We start from the raw sequence: 14622 nt of genomic DNA, 5'->3' as shown, positions 1-14622 counted from the left end.
CTAAAGCCATATTACAAAAAGAAATTATAATGCAATCAAAATTAAAAAGCAAAAGAAATTATTAATAAAATCGTGAAAAAGAAGCAACAAAAACCTCAATCGAGAAGAGGATGAAAAATTCCGTAAGGGGATTGAAAAACTGGATACATCAAAAATCGGAAAGACAATGAACAGAATGCCGGAGCAGAAAAGAATATGGGAAAGTTTGCAAGTTGGGTTAGAGTTGCCGTCTTGTTTTGAAATTCTTTGCAGTTTTGCTGCTCAGCCTCGCTTCGGCCATCGGCGTTAAAAGGAAAAAAGAAAACCACGACACCGTATTGGGGGTGACGTGGCATGCGGACCCGGATTCCTAACCCGCAGCCGAACTTCGTCGTATTTTTATTTTTTTAATTTTTAAATATTGAACCAACAGCTTTTTTTTTTTTTTAATATCAAAAACATAACCCACAGTTTGTTTAAAATTAAAAAATAAATAATATTTTTAGATAATTTAAAATTTTATTAAAAAATATTTATTTTGTAAAAAATTTATAAAAAAACATATATTATTTTATGTTTGATTTTAATAATAAAAAATTAAAATATATATTTAATTATTTAATTTTATATAATGTTTAAATTTAGTCCTTTAATTTTATAAAATATATTTTTAATTTTTAATTTTTAAAATTATTAATTTTAAATGATTATTTTTTATTTCAATCATTATTATTTTTAAAAAATTAGATTTAATATGTAAATATTTGATATTTTTTAATCAATATTGTAAAATTCAACATAAATTTAAAAAAAACTAATAGTACTGTAGTTAAATTTTTTTTATAAAATTAAAAAATTAAAATAAAATATTATATAAAGTTAAAAAAAATTCAAGGTACACTTCTAATGATAGTTTAAAAAAAAGTGAATATTAGAGTTATTTTTATTCTTTTGGTAAAAAAATTAAGTAAGCCGGATTCAAGAACTTACTCTAATGGCATATTAGTTAGTTATTTTTATATTTTATAATATTGTCATACATTTCTATTTTATAAAATAATTTATTATTTAATTATTTTAAAATTTTATAATACATTCATCCATCTCCACATTTTTTTTAAAATCCTTTCTCATTTATGCGTCAGATTAATTTTAAAAATTACCTGAAATAGCTTTTCAAAATGATCAAAAATGTGCTTCTTTTATATTTTAATTATTTTTAAAATTTTAAATAAATTTCATAAAATCTCATAAAATAAATAGTTTTTCATAAAAATCTAAAACAAACAAGTCCAAAATTAAATCAAGAAGTGATTACAAATTATAGTAACTTCTTTTTGTCATAATCAACCACCTATTTATAATAACTAGTATATGGCCTATGCTATGCCCAGGATATAGAAAAATTAAGTTAAATAAATATGAGAATTATTTTAAAATTTTGAATGAGTTGTTATTAAATAAAAATAATTTACTCATAAATTAAATTTAGAGATATTATAAATTAGTTCTAAATTACACTTTATAGATATGTGAATAATATTTTTCTATAAATAATATTTAAAGTTGTGTTTGGTGGATTTTTAATAAAAAAATCAAAATTTACAATACTTGCTTGACATGTGCCCCAATTCATAAATGTATACAAGTTTAGGAAAGTATAACTAACATTATAAAGATTTTGATGTTATTTTAATTTATCATCATGATGATAGAAGATAATATAATTAAGAATTAATATTGTAAATATTAAATGATAAAGTAGAGTCTAACAATATACTAAAACTTTAAGAGTTAAATCCTTCTTACCCTCAATAGATCTTGACATCACTCCAACAACAATAATTAAGTAAATTGGGTATCACTAACATATATTGCAAAAAATAAAACAATTATCAATATATATTATGAATATAATATGAAAAGTGAAACATCTTTTAATTATTATTTTTCTTTCATGAAATATCATCTTCTCAAAAGGCCAACTCTTTGCTACATAAATCAATCTTCTTGTTGAGAGGATATCAAGCAAAGAAATATATAATTTAAAGTATGAAATTGTTTTTAGTAAGCAATATCATATTAATAGAATTGTGAATTAGAAAGACAACAATATTAATTAAAATATTATTTAGTCAAGTGATGCATCATTCTTGCAAATGAACCTTGGTATATATAAGCAAATTATATACCCATCCATCCATCTATCCATCTAAAAGTAGAAACGTCAGCATCTTGGATATGACATGTGTCTCAAATATAATTTTGATTTATTTATTTATTAGCTTTTAAGCATAAATAAAACTACATCTCCCAAATATCTCTCTATATAATATAATATAATTAATATATATATATATATATATATATATAAAAGTTGAACCACGAGTAACATCGTCATAATGACACATGTTCCTAATATAATTTTGATTTATTTATTTATTAATTTTTAAATATAAATAAAACTATCTCCTCCAAATATCTCTATATTATCTCAATTCTCATTAACTTATTTATCTACAATATCAAAATTTTTTATTTTAAAATAATAAGAAAATCATTTATGCCTTCCTCATCTCCAAAAATCCCTGCATTATCCAAACTTTACAACTACTTACTCATAATTTTAAATTTTAACTTTAAAATTTCCATTTTCAAAATTATGCAAAATTTGATACTTTAATTTTAAACATTTCCTGAAATTATGACTAAATTTAAATTTAAATTTTAAAAATATTAGTAGAACCACAAGCAGCATCCTCAACTTTTAATATAATTTTTAATATAATTTTGCTTTATTTAATTTTTAATTCTTAAATATAAATAAAATTACCTCAACTACCAAATATGAAATATCTCTACATTATCTTAACTTTACATTAACTTATTTATTTATAATTTTAAATTTCTAATATAAAATAATAACCAAATTATGTATGGATCCTCATCTCCGAAAAATCTCCCCATTTTGTACACTGACCAACTTCTTACCTGTAATTTTAAATTTTAATTTTAAACTTTCATGAAGTTACTCATAATTTAAAATTTAAGATTTCAAAATATTAGTATAATTTTGATTTTGATTTTAACAACTCATAATTTAAAATAAATATAAAAATATCTCAACTCTAAAAATCTCTCCATTATTTTAACTTGTCAAGCTACATTAACTTTAAATTTAAAGTTGAATTTTAATTTTTTTTAAATTAACACTAACTTGTCAAACGTGAATAATGTAGTTACATGAGATAGGATGGTTGCACAATGAGGTATCAAATGGTGTTTAGTTTTTCCTAACATGGGACAGTTGCATTAATTTTTTTGCATAATGTGAAAATTATAAATTTATAAACTGCCATATTCATTTTATAACTTTTATTACAGTTTGACCATCGATTTAGATTAGTCATCTTCTACAAAGTTAAAAGATAAAATCTTTTATTTGAATCCTCAAAATTCTCTCTCTCTCTCTCTCTTTCTCTCTCTCTAGCCTGATTTTGAGACATAACCCTTATTTAAAGGGTTCAGGGTTGAGCTCTTAAGCCCTCTTTTAAAAAAAATCCAACATTTTTATTTAAATAGAATATTCTAAAATCTAATATGAAACAAATCAAAGTTTCACATAAAATTTGACAAAGATTTAAAATTTTAAATTTAAAATGAAGATTAAAATCTTCATCAGTGTAAATCTAAATACTCCTCCTCATCATCTAAGAATAAAATATTAGATCCCTTAAATGTAGTTTCATTTGTTGAAAATGGAAGTGAAAATTCAATGTCAATTATCATTGCAACTTCTTCGTCATCACCTACAATAAATATTAACTAAATTTTGTCATCATTAATCAAATATATGTATGCATATGTGTGTGTATTTAAGATAATCGGGTTTATTAGGGTTTAAAGGACCGTCCGAACTCGAGCCCGAGCCTTTTTTCATAGGGCTTATTAGGGCTAGGCCTCAAACCTAGTTACTTTAAAAAAATAATTTTTAAAACTTGAACTCTTATTTAAAGAGGGCCTCTATGCCTGGTTCTCTAAACTCAACCCTTATTCTCAACTCTACCTACTAGGATCACTTTGCCACTAGGGCAATGCACCAAGTGCAAAATCCTTTCTTATTTCATCAAACAAATTTGCTTTCTACTCTCAATTCTTGTACAAGTAAAGTTTGTTTTGAGATCTCTCCCTTACACAAAGACTAAACTAAAGATACCAAAGTCTTAATTTCTCAAAATTTATTGTGAATTTTCATCATTTTCCTTTGAAATATATGCAAAAATTTTCTGATTATAGTTATTGTTGATGCAATGAAACTAGAGATGAATATGATGGAGAAAATGATCAAACTCTATGTCACATGAGCATGAATCTGTTTTATTATCTAATTTTAATTTTGTTTCCATTCAACTATGAGTTTGAAGATTTGGACTTAAGACATATTATTTTTACAGACTCTATTCATGTGTTTATTTTTGTTGATTTACATGTTATTCAAGTGACTGTTAGCTTTGTGTTTTGGTTGTTAAGATAGAAAAACAAATAAAGAAACTTGCATATTTTACCATAATTGAAAATAAAGAGGATTTTTTTATATTACAAATATGTGTTCTAGTTTATTGTCCCTTTTTAAATTCATCTTTAAATATTGTCTGTTGTATCCATTCCTTCAAGTTCATCAAGCTAACTGTAATTACTTTTCTTATAACCACATTTCATTGTTTATCATTTCCTTCCCTTTAGGTTCAAGGTTCAATGCCAACTCATTGATGCATCTGGGATATATTGTAAATTTTTTTTTTGCCATGAAATCTCTAGCTTGATGAAATGTAATGCTATTTGAGTTAAATGGATGTGTCTCTTTAGGTAATTGTATGGTTTTCAATTTTTATTGAAACATCATATTAAGTGACATTGAATATGAGAATTATATTTTTTAATATCAACTGAAATGTCAATACACCTCAAGAATCCATATCCATAGATATTTACAAAGTTCATATGAGGAATTATTGTTCAATGTGACCTTTTTCAGGGAGGCTACTTCATCATACCTAATGATCAAACATTCTCTATCTATAGAATCTATAACAGTATTTGTTTAATATTCTCATCAATCTTTCTTTTAACTATTAAATACTTGATTCACCACCTCTAGATTAAATTATTCTTTTGATGCTTGATTTCTTAATTACACCATACCTCATCAAGTATGTTAATGGTCCATTAGTTGTAGGTTTTCATGAATTAATAACACATGACTTTAAGTATGAACGAACAACAACATTCCTACTTACTAATCTCTTATGTTTTACATATGGATATTACCTTGCTTCATGTCCTCCTCTTTTTGAAGTTGAATTTCTCATATGCTTTAAAATGTATGAGTTTATATTATTTTTATTATTGATAAGTTTTAATCAATTTATGAGTTTTAAATAGTAAGAGTTCTCTCTCTCCCCCCCGCCCCCCAACACATACATAGGTTATACTAAAAACAATTAGCAGGAGTAAAGTAACAATAGAGAACATACAACAGCAGTAGCATGTTTGTGTGTGTGTATTAAAAGTTATTTAGACATTAGTAAAAAATTATTTTTACTTAATAACATTTTAAATTTATTATTTTTTATTTAAATTATTTTTTTCACGTCCTATACATCGCACGGGCCACATACTAGTTAGAATAAAACTAACCAAACTTTCTTTGATTCTTGCATATTGATAAGTCAAAATTTTATCCTAAAGACTAAAACTTTATTATGGCATTGCTTTAATATAAGCATGCAAAAAATTAGTAGAATTTTGATAGTTTTGAAGGAAAAAATGAAGAAATCAAGTAATTCAAATGATAACTATGAATATATTACTCTATGGCAAACCATTAATAGGAACAAAAAGAAGGGATTAAAAGGAAAGATAAAATCATCTATCTACAATATTGACGAATATATTATAGTTGTTGTATATTTTTTGAATACTAAGGCAACTCATAAGATATTGAAATGGTTTGTAAGTAGACATTATAAATTTAAGATGGATTTATGAAAATACAAATGTGAAGGGCTAACTTGAAATAATGTCATAAAAGCTTATAATAATGCAAATGACACAATGAAGAAAAAATAAAAATGAGAGTGCACAATCAAAACATGAAATTCAAACGTGAAACAATTGTAAAGTATTTAAAATGCACTTGTTTTACAACAACAAATATGTAATGAAAAGAATTCATTAGGAAAAAGAATCATAATATATCATAAGAGAAACACCACTTGAGAAAACAAATAGAGAAGAAGAAATAGTTAAATACTGCAGGCGGGAAGATGAAAAAAAAAAGGAAGAGAAAAGAGGGTTTTGCGTCCAATCTTCTAACATAAACAAAACTTAATTAAGACAACGACTTCATGAAAAAGCAGTTTTGAATTAACTATAAGAAAATGGGGAGTGATAAGAACATGGGGAGTAGTTTTTGATAGTTTAAGAAAATAATGAAAGGTGGTTTCTGACAATTTTAAAAATAATTATTTTTAAATTTGAAATTTGAAATTAGGAATAAGTTAAGATGAAGTTAGGATAATGGAGAGATGTAGGAGTGAGGTAATTTTATTTATATTTTAAATAATGAATAATAAAATAAAAAACATCAAGGACGTGTGACACCACAAGATTTAAGCTTGTAGTGTTTTTTTTAATTATAATTTTGAATTATAAATAAGTTAACATGTTTTTTTATTATAAATATGAATTATAAATAAATTAATAGGAACTTGAGAGATAATGGAGATATGTGAGAGTGAGGTATTTTTATTTATATTTTAAATAATAAATAATAAAACATAAAAAATCAATGACACTTAACATTACTGTCTTAAGTTTGCAGTTCTACTTTTATACATATAGATAAAGAAGTGGGGGTTGATAAAAAAAATAAAAATAGCCTATCATATTTATAACATGGCTAGCTAACAAATGAGTACAAAAGTTTGCTTCTCTAAACATAAAGCTTAATGAAACATTACAACTTCTAAGCATTAGAAATCTAGCATAATCATCGGCCAAAAAAAGAAACCTAGCATAATCATTGATATTCTTAAATGTTGATGATTATCCAATTGAGTGATAAGATTCATTGCCTCTACATAATTAGTAAATACTTTCACTCTCCAAGGGCCTAATTTAGAACATAGTTCTAGCCCTTTAATGATTCCAGCTATTTTAGTAATTGCTAGAGGAAAGCTTGCCACACAAGAGTTAAAACTAAAGTTTTTAAAAACTGAACTGGTCATTAATTTTTTGTTTGTATGAAGAGAAAATATAAGAGGAAAGAAAATATGGAAAGAAAATAAAAAAAATTCAATTTTCCTATTTGGATGAGAAAGAAAAAATGAGAGAAAAGAAACATTGGAGAAGAAAATAGAATGTAGGACTCACTATATTTTCTTTCCAACTTTTCTCTCAAAATATGAAGAGATTTTGGAAATAAAATATAAATGGAAAAAAATGAATTTAACTAAAATAGTCATTTAAAATAGCAAGAATACATAACACAAATAAAATAGTTTCATCTAAACACTTGACTCGAAAACATCTTCATATGATGGTAATGTAATAATCAAATTTCACTTTCTAACTATTAGGCTCGTGTCAAACAATTAGGAAATACATCACACATTGCAAAGGAATCCATTCATGAAAATCATTTTGTTTAATAGGATTCGTTTAAAAGCAATCGTATCAAAATATTCTTTAGTAAGATTTTATCAAAATGATTAACAAGTTTGAACACACAGTCCATGAGAATGTATAACAAACAAGCGTGACTTAAAGCCCGAATTGATCAAGAGTGGTTAGAAGCAATAAAACAAGCACGGTAGGAGACACGAAACAAGCATAGGCATGAAACTCATGAATAACAAGCATGAGTATAATCTCACGAATACTAAGCTAACTAGAATTTAATTATAGTACACCAAGGGCTAATGAAATTGTTGTTAGCAACTAACGTTTTGATTCAATCCCACAATTTAAACTAAAAGATTAGACATTATCATTATTGTATTAAATAAACAAGAATATTCAATCATAGAATAATTCTAACTCTTCCTCTAAAACCAATTAGTATAATGACAGTAACTCCAATCATAATAAACAATATTAGAATTAAAATTTTACCAATATACAAGTGAATATGCCAAAAAAATTGATAAAAAAAAATTTGTTAATAATTTAATTGAGATACTATTCACTTACTTGAGACATCTCTCAAATACACAACTTACTCTTAGTTAAACACTTTAGAAGTATGGGCTGCTCCTTAATTTCCTAATGCCCAAAATAACACTATGGTCATCCTTTTTTTTTTTTCCCTCACGCCTTATGAATCTACAAGTCTTCATTCCAAAACAGTTTGCACAAATAGAAAGATCCCAACTTAAACCTTCCTCAAGTATCAAGGCAAGTAGTCATTAATTTAAGCTCGTAACAAGACTCATGCATTCAACAATAAAACCCACTTTTTAATTAAAAGAAAATCACATATATATATATATATATATTTTTTTTTTCTTTATTCAATTTCATTAACTTTATTTATCAAATCTCCCGTCAACCACTTTATATGTGTCCCTACAATTATCATACATAATACGTAATCCAACATTACTTAGAGAAACAAAAGAAGAAAATCTTCACTTCCATCTTCCTCAGACTCTGCGTCAAACACTGCAAAGATATTCCAAAAATAAATGTATAAATAACAATTTGACCCTTAAATTACCAACCTACATATCTTTAATTAATACTAATACAACCATCACATTTATTTGCCATCATAAACTAAAATTCTTCTATCAAATATTTCATCATGTGGATTCAAAATTAACCATAGAACAACCTCGTTCTTTAAATCTCTTTTTCAAAAATTTTCTAGACATCTATACAAATTTTCTATGCTTCCAAAATTCATTTCCTTATCAAAAATAAATATAAATCCATTAAAAACTGAACATGACTTCATAGTATTAATCCTTAATACATTGAATATGCTTCATCAATCAATCTCAACTCTTCTACTCATTTTATCGAACATTTGTGTGACATCCTCAAAGCAAGTTGAAGAAAAGCCAAATTTCCTTCTAATCAATGCCAAATGGCTAGAAAGAAAAGAAATTTCAGTTCATCAAATACAAATATACAGTAGGCAAAGAAAAATCAAGAACCAAACTTTCAATCCATACTCACACAAACATGGCAAAGAAGGAAGAATTTTAAGTTTGCCCACACTAGGAAGAAACGATGCAAGAAAGGGAAGGAAAATAACTTGCAAACTATGGTGCTTTGTAGTGATGAACGGATGGCAAGAAGTGTAGGCAGCACTGGATTGAGGGAGAAAAAGGATCTGACAATGCTGTATAGGGGAGATGAAGTGCAAATCGAACAGTGATCTACACACACCCACTCGCTAGAGAACGAAGGAAGGATGGAGGATGGAAGGGATGATGAAGATCTATTTGTTGGCAGCACCGGCAGCAGACGTGAATGGCAAAATATGAACTGCTTGAGTCGTGACCAGAAGAAACTGTCCTTAAGAACTATTTCGGCACACCTGCGACGACCGACAGTTCGCCAGGATTAAACAAACACTTCCTGCAGAGCAAGAAAATAGAACAACAGAGACTAAAAGCAGACACAGATGAACACGAGAGAAGAAGGCAAAGGGAGGAGAGAAATGCCTCGAAAACTCAAGAGGCTGGTCAAGGTTTTCTATCTGCACCCATGGCTATATATAGCCTGAAGATGGAGACATGAATGCTGGCTCATAATTATCGGATTAATGCTTCGATTACACACGTATAAAACACTATTAATCTGGAGACGTTGGCAGACAAAAATGTTTAAGATATTAACTCACAAAATCGATTAATCTGGAGACATTGGTAGACAAAAATGTTTAAGACATTAACTTCACAAAATCAATTTTTAGAAGTGGTTTAATGCCCAAAAATTGTCAAGGCTTCAAGTTCAAGTTTGAAACAGTAAAACTAGAGGTTTTTCGGCGAAGCTAAAAATAATTATTTATTTAATTATTTTTGTAAAAATAACTCGATAAAATGAACCCAGTGCCTCTTGAACTTGCGCACAGGGGGCGAATCAGCTAATTTCAACTGCGATTGTCCTATGTTGGCCTGTCTCATGTGTGCGAGGCCACTTCTCCTCCAAGCTCATTTTATTAGCCCACTTCATCCCTTAGTATATATACACTAAGAGAGTCCTTCACTTAATCAATGTGGGACTTTGACACACACACATACACTCCTTTGACACATACACAACAATCCCCCATATGTGTCAAAAGGATCTATGTTCGTCTGAGTTATTTACATGGAGGATAATCACTTCAAATTTGGTGTTTGTTGACTTGAACCAAACCTAGACTAATAAAACTTAGCACACAGAAAATCCAGTGTAACTTCGTTATTAAACCAATAGATCTTGAATGTGTATTAGAGGTCTTATTAATCAGATTATACTCCTACATTCTCTGTTGTTAATGATGGTTTTACACATTATCAGCCATACGCGTGCCTGGTTTTAACAAATACTCTAGAGATTTTACCATGATCTTATAGGAGCAGCCCAATTTCACATTTGTATAGGTGTTTTCATTAAGTGTATCTGCAATGAATATACCATCTATAAGGACTATGAAAACATTGAGAGCTTTCGCTTGGCCTCCGTTCAATGCATTTTATCACTTTCTCAAGCCATAGGAAGGGACAAAATTCAGTGCTAGTAGAACTAACAAGTTACTTGTTCTTACCCATTGAACCTTTTTCATGGGATCTCCAATCACAAAGGTTGGGTTGCCATCAAAGTTAATTTCAAACAGGTTTAAGTCTCATCCCCCTCAACATTTCAATAATAAATTTCTTTCCCAAGAGTTTAGTTAATGAATCCTTCAGATTTAACTCTGATCTCACATAATCGATTGAGATGACCCCATCTTTGAGCAGCTGCCTTATAATATTATGTCTTAATTGAATATGTCTACTTTTGCTATTAAAGGTTTTATTTTTAACTATTGCTATTACAAACTAGCTATTACAATGTAAAGACACTAATAGTGTAGGCTTTTCACCTTTTGAAATACTTGCTAAGAAGTTTTTCAACCACGCAGCCTCAATCCCAACCAGCTCCATGGCAATAAACTCAGAATCCCTTGAGAATTTTGTGTTGATTGTCTGTTTTGCAGACTTCTAAGTTATTGCACCATCACCAAGAGTGAATATATAACCACTAGTGGATTTTGTCTCTTCTGAATTCGAAATCCAGTTAGCATCATTGTATCCTTCCAATACAGTGAAAAATTTACTATACAATATACTATAATTCATGGTACCTCTCAAATATCTCAAGACTCTCACCATAGCCTTCTAGTGTTTACTTCCTGGACAGTGGGTATATCTGCTTAATCTGCCTACAGCATAAGCTATATCAGGCCTAGTAAAATTCATTAAATGCAACAGATTCCTAATAATTTAGGCATACTCATATTGAGCAATTGGGTCACCCTTATGCTTTTTTAATTTCACACTCGAATCATAAGGAGTACTCAGAGGAGCATCTTCAAGATGTCCAAACTTTCTAAGAATTTTCTCAACATAATGTTCTTGGGAAAGTAAAATCTCATTTTCATTCCTTATGATTTTTATACCCAAGATTACCTTGGCTTCACCCATATCTTTCATATCAAAATTTGAAGAAAGAAAATTTTTTATTTCATTAACAACACACATACTAGAGCCAAAAATTAGCATATCATCCACATACAAGCATATAATCACACAATCATTATTCACAAGTTTTGTATAAACACATATTTCTACTTCAATAGTAGAAAATCCACCAATTGTCAAAACTTGATCAAGTTTCTCATGCCATTACTTAGGTGCTTGTTTTTAGCCATACAAAGACTTGACAAGTTTACAAACTTTATTTTCTTGCCCAAGAATCACACATCCCTCAAGCTGTACCATGTAAATTTCTTTTTCCAAATCACCATTTAAAAAGGCAATTTTAACATCTATTTGGTGAATAAAAAGCTTGTAAATTGAAGTCAAAGCAATAAGAACTCTTATAAAAGAAATTCTAGTCACAAGAGAAAATGTGTCAAAATAATCTATATTTTTTTTGAGTAAAACCCTTGGCCACAAGCTTTGCTTTATATTTATCAATTGAATCGTCTAGAAAATATTTTTTCTTAAAAATTCATTTACACCCAATAGCCTTAGCTCCTTGGGGCAAATCTGCTAAAACCTAAGTTTTATTTTTTCTTAAAGAATTAATTTCAATTTTAATTGCTTCTTTCCAAAATTTGGCATCAGGAGAAGAAATAATTTCATAAAAATTTAACAGTTTATTTTGTACTAAATAAGTGTAAAAATCATCTCTAAAACTTGTTTCTTTCCTTTGCTTTTTACTTCTCCTTAAAACCAAATCCTTATTTAAATTTTATTCAAACTTTGAATTCTCAACAGGTTTAAAAACATGCTTAATTTTTAAGGGAAAAATATGTTTAAAAAATTCAGCATCCTTAGTCTCTACAATTGTGTTTTGGTCTAAAATATCACTTTTTAAAACTAAAAAATAATATGCTGTACTTTATTCAGCATACCTAATAAACATACAATCAAAAGTTTTAGAACTAATTTTTCTCTTTTTAGGATTAGGTAATAAAACTTTTGCAAGATAGCCCCACACTTTCAAATATTTTAAATTTGGGGTAAACTCTTTCCATAACTCATAAGGTATTTTCTTTGTTTTCTTATGAAATATTCTATTTTGTAAAAAACATGTAGACAAAATAGCTTCACCCCACAAGTTATCATGTGCAGAAGAACTCACAAGCAAAGCATTCATCATTTTTTTTAATGTTCTATTTTTTTTTCTACAACACCATTAGACTCGGGAGAATAAGGAGGTGCTATCTCATGTATAATTCTTTCTTTTTCACAAAAATCATTCAACAAAACATATTCTCCACCTCTATCAAATCTAACCCTTTTAATCTTTTTGTTTAACTAATTCTCAACCTCTGTTTTATATAAAAAAAAATTTCAAAAGCCTCATCTTTGTTTTTTAACAAGTATACCTTAGTATATCTTGAAAAATCATCAATAAAAGTAATATAATATTTTTTACCACCTCTAGTCATGGTTTGTTCTAAATCACCTAAATCTGTGTGAATTAAAGACAGTAATTTAGATTCTCTTTGACTAGAAAAATGAGGTTTTTTACTTTGCTTAATTTTTGCATATACTTCACATTTTTCAAAATCATTGTTTTTAGTTTTAGAAAGTAATCCAAGTTGTCGCATCCTCTTTATATAGCCTTTACTAGCGTGACTTAGTCTAGCATGCCATAGATCAAAGGAATCAACCATATAAACAGGCATATACTTAGAAGATTCAGTCTTATTCATTTCATCAACATTCAAAACACATAGTCCCTGATTACAATACCCTTTGCCTACAAACACATTATTTTTTATTATTACAATCTTGTCAGATTCAAATGACACTTTAACCCCAGCTTTCCTTAAAAGAACAATTAACAATAAGTTAGCTCTAACTTCAGGCACATACAGAACATCGTTCAGAGCCAGAGTCTTTTCTGATGTGAGCTTTAAGACCACTTTCCCTTTTCCTCGAACTTTGGCAGTTCGGGAATCAGTAAGGTAAACACGGTCTTCCCCTTCCTTTATAGGATTATAGGAGGTAAACATTTCCTAGCTAGCACATATATGCTTGGTAGCCTCGGAGTCTACCACCCATTTCTTCACATTAGAAATTAAGAGAGCTTGTGACACCACTGCAGTAATGATGTCATCATCACTGTCACCATCTCATTGTACCAAATTTACATTTGGCTTCTGAAGCTTATCATGGTTTGCTCTCTCCCTATACTGTGCTGTATAGTGTCCTGGTTTACCACAAACAAAATAGTCTCCTTTCTTTTTGAAAGAGGGGTTAGAAGCATTGGGTTTGTAATCAAATTTTTTATTCTTTTTGTCTTTAGTTTTAGAGTCATACCTCTTGTTGTGGGGGATTTGTCTCCATTAAGTTGGCTTTGGATGTCATCTCTCTGGTTTGAGTTACACATACTGCCTTGAGGTTGGTGTCTTCGATGATGATGTGAGTGATCAGATCAGTCAAGGAATGTTGCTTCTGTTTGTGTGTTAGCTACTATTTATAATCATTCCATGATTCTAGCAGCTTCTCAATTAAAATCCCAGCAACAAACTCATCTGAAAGGTTGATGTTTTCAGCACAAAACTCCTCCAGCAGCTTATGATATTTATTGATTTGCTCCTTCACATCTTTGTTCTCAATCATCTCCCATTTGTAGTAGTTGCCTACAATGAACTTTTGTTTGCCGGCATCCTCAGCAGTGTACTTTGTCACCAAGGACTCCCATATCTTACAAGCTTCCTTAGAGACATAGTAGACATCGAACATATCATTAGATAAAGTGCTAATTATAGTGTGTCGGTATACCTTGTTTGCATGAGTCTATGCAACTTTCTGGGCTTGATCAGTATCAGTAGGAGGCTCGGATTGATTAAGAGCAGCGGCCACACCA

The 14622-nt window shown here is 28.7% G+C and overlaps 1 protein-coding gene across 8 annotated transcripts in view; it reads right to left on the bottom strand.

The window, feature by feature from the left end:
* Window positions 1-14622, bottom strand: part of LOC129321856 (OVARIAN TUMOR DOMAIN-containing deubiquitinating enzyme 9-like) — a 48895-nt gene that overhangs the window by 11859 nt on the left and 22414 nt on the right. For 5 of the 8 annotated variants that reach the window (XR_008596118.1, XM_054967786.1, XM_054967785.1 and 2 more), the window contains exon 1: window positions 95-254. The exons of the other annotated variants lie outside the window; for them this stretch is intronic. The gene's annotated coding sequence lies outside the window, so the exon portion shown is untranslated. Of the gene's footprint in view, window positions 1-94; window positions 255-14622 lie in introns of those variants that run through there. 8 annotated transcript variants of the gene reach the window in all.

The sequence above is a fragment of the Prosopis cineraria genome, unplaced genomic scaffold (genome assembly GCF_029017545.1).
Source record: "Prosopis cineraria cultivar Desert tree isolate PC_DT_omini unplaced genomic scaffold, ASM2901754v1 PC10, whole genome shotgun sequence".
Lineage (NCBI taxonomy): Eukaryota > Viridiplantae > Streptophyta > Magnoliopsida > Fabales > Fabaceae > Prosopis > Prosopis cineraria.
This window is presented reverse-complemented; position numbering and strand designations above follow the sequence as displayed.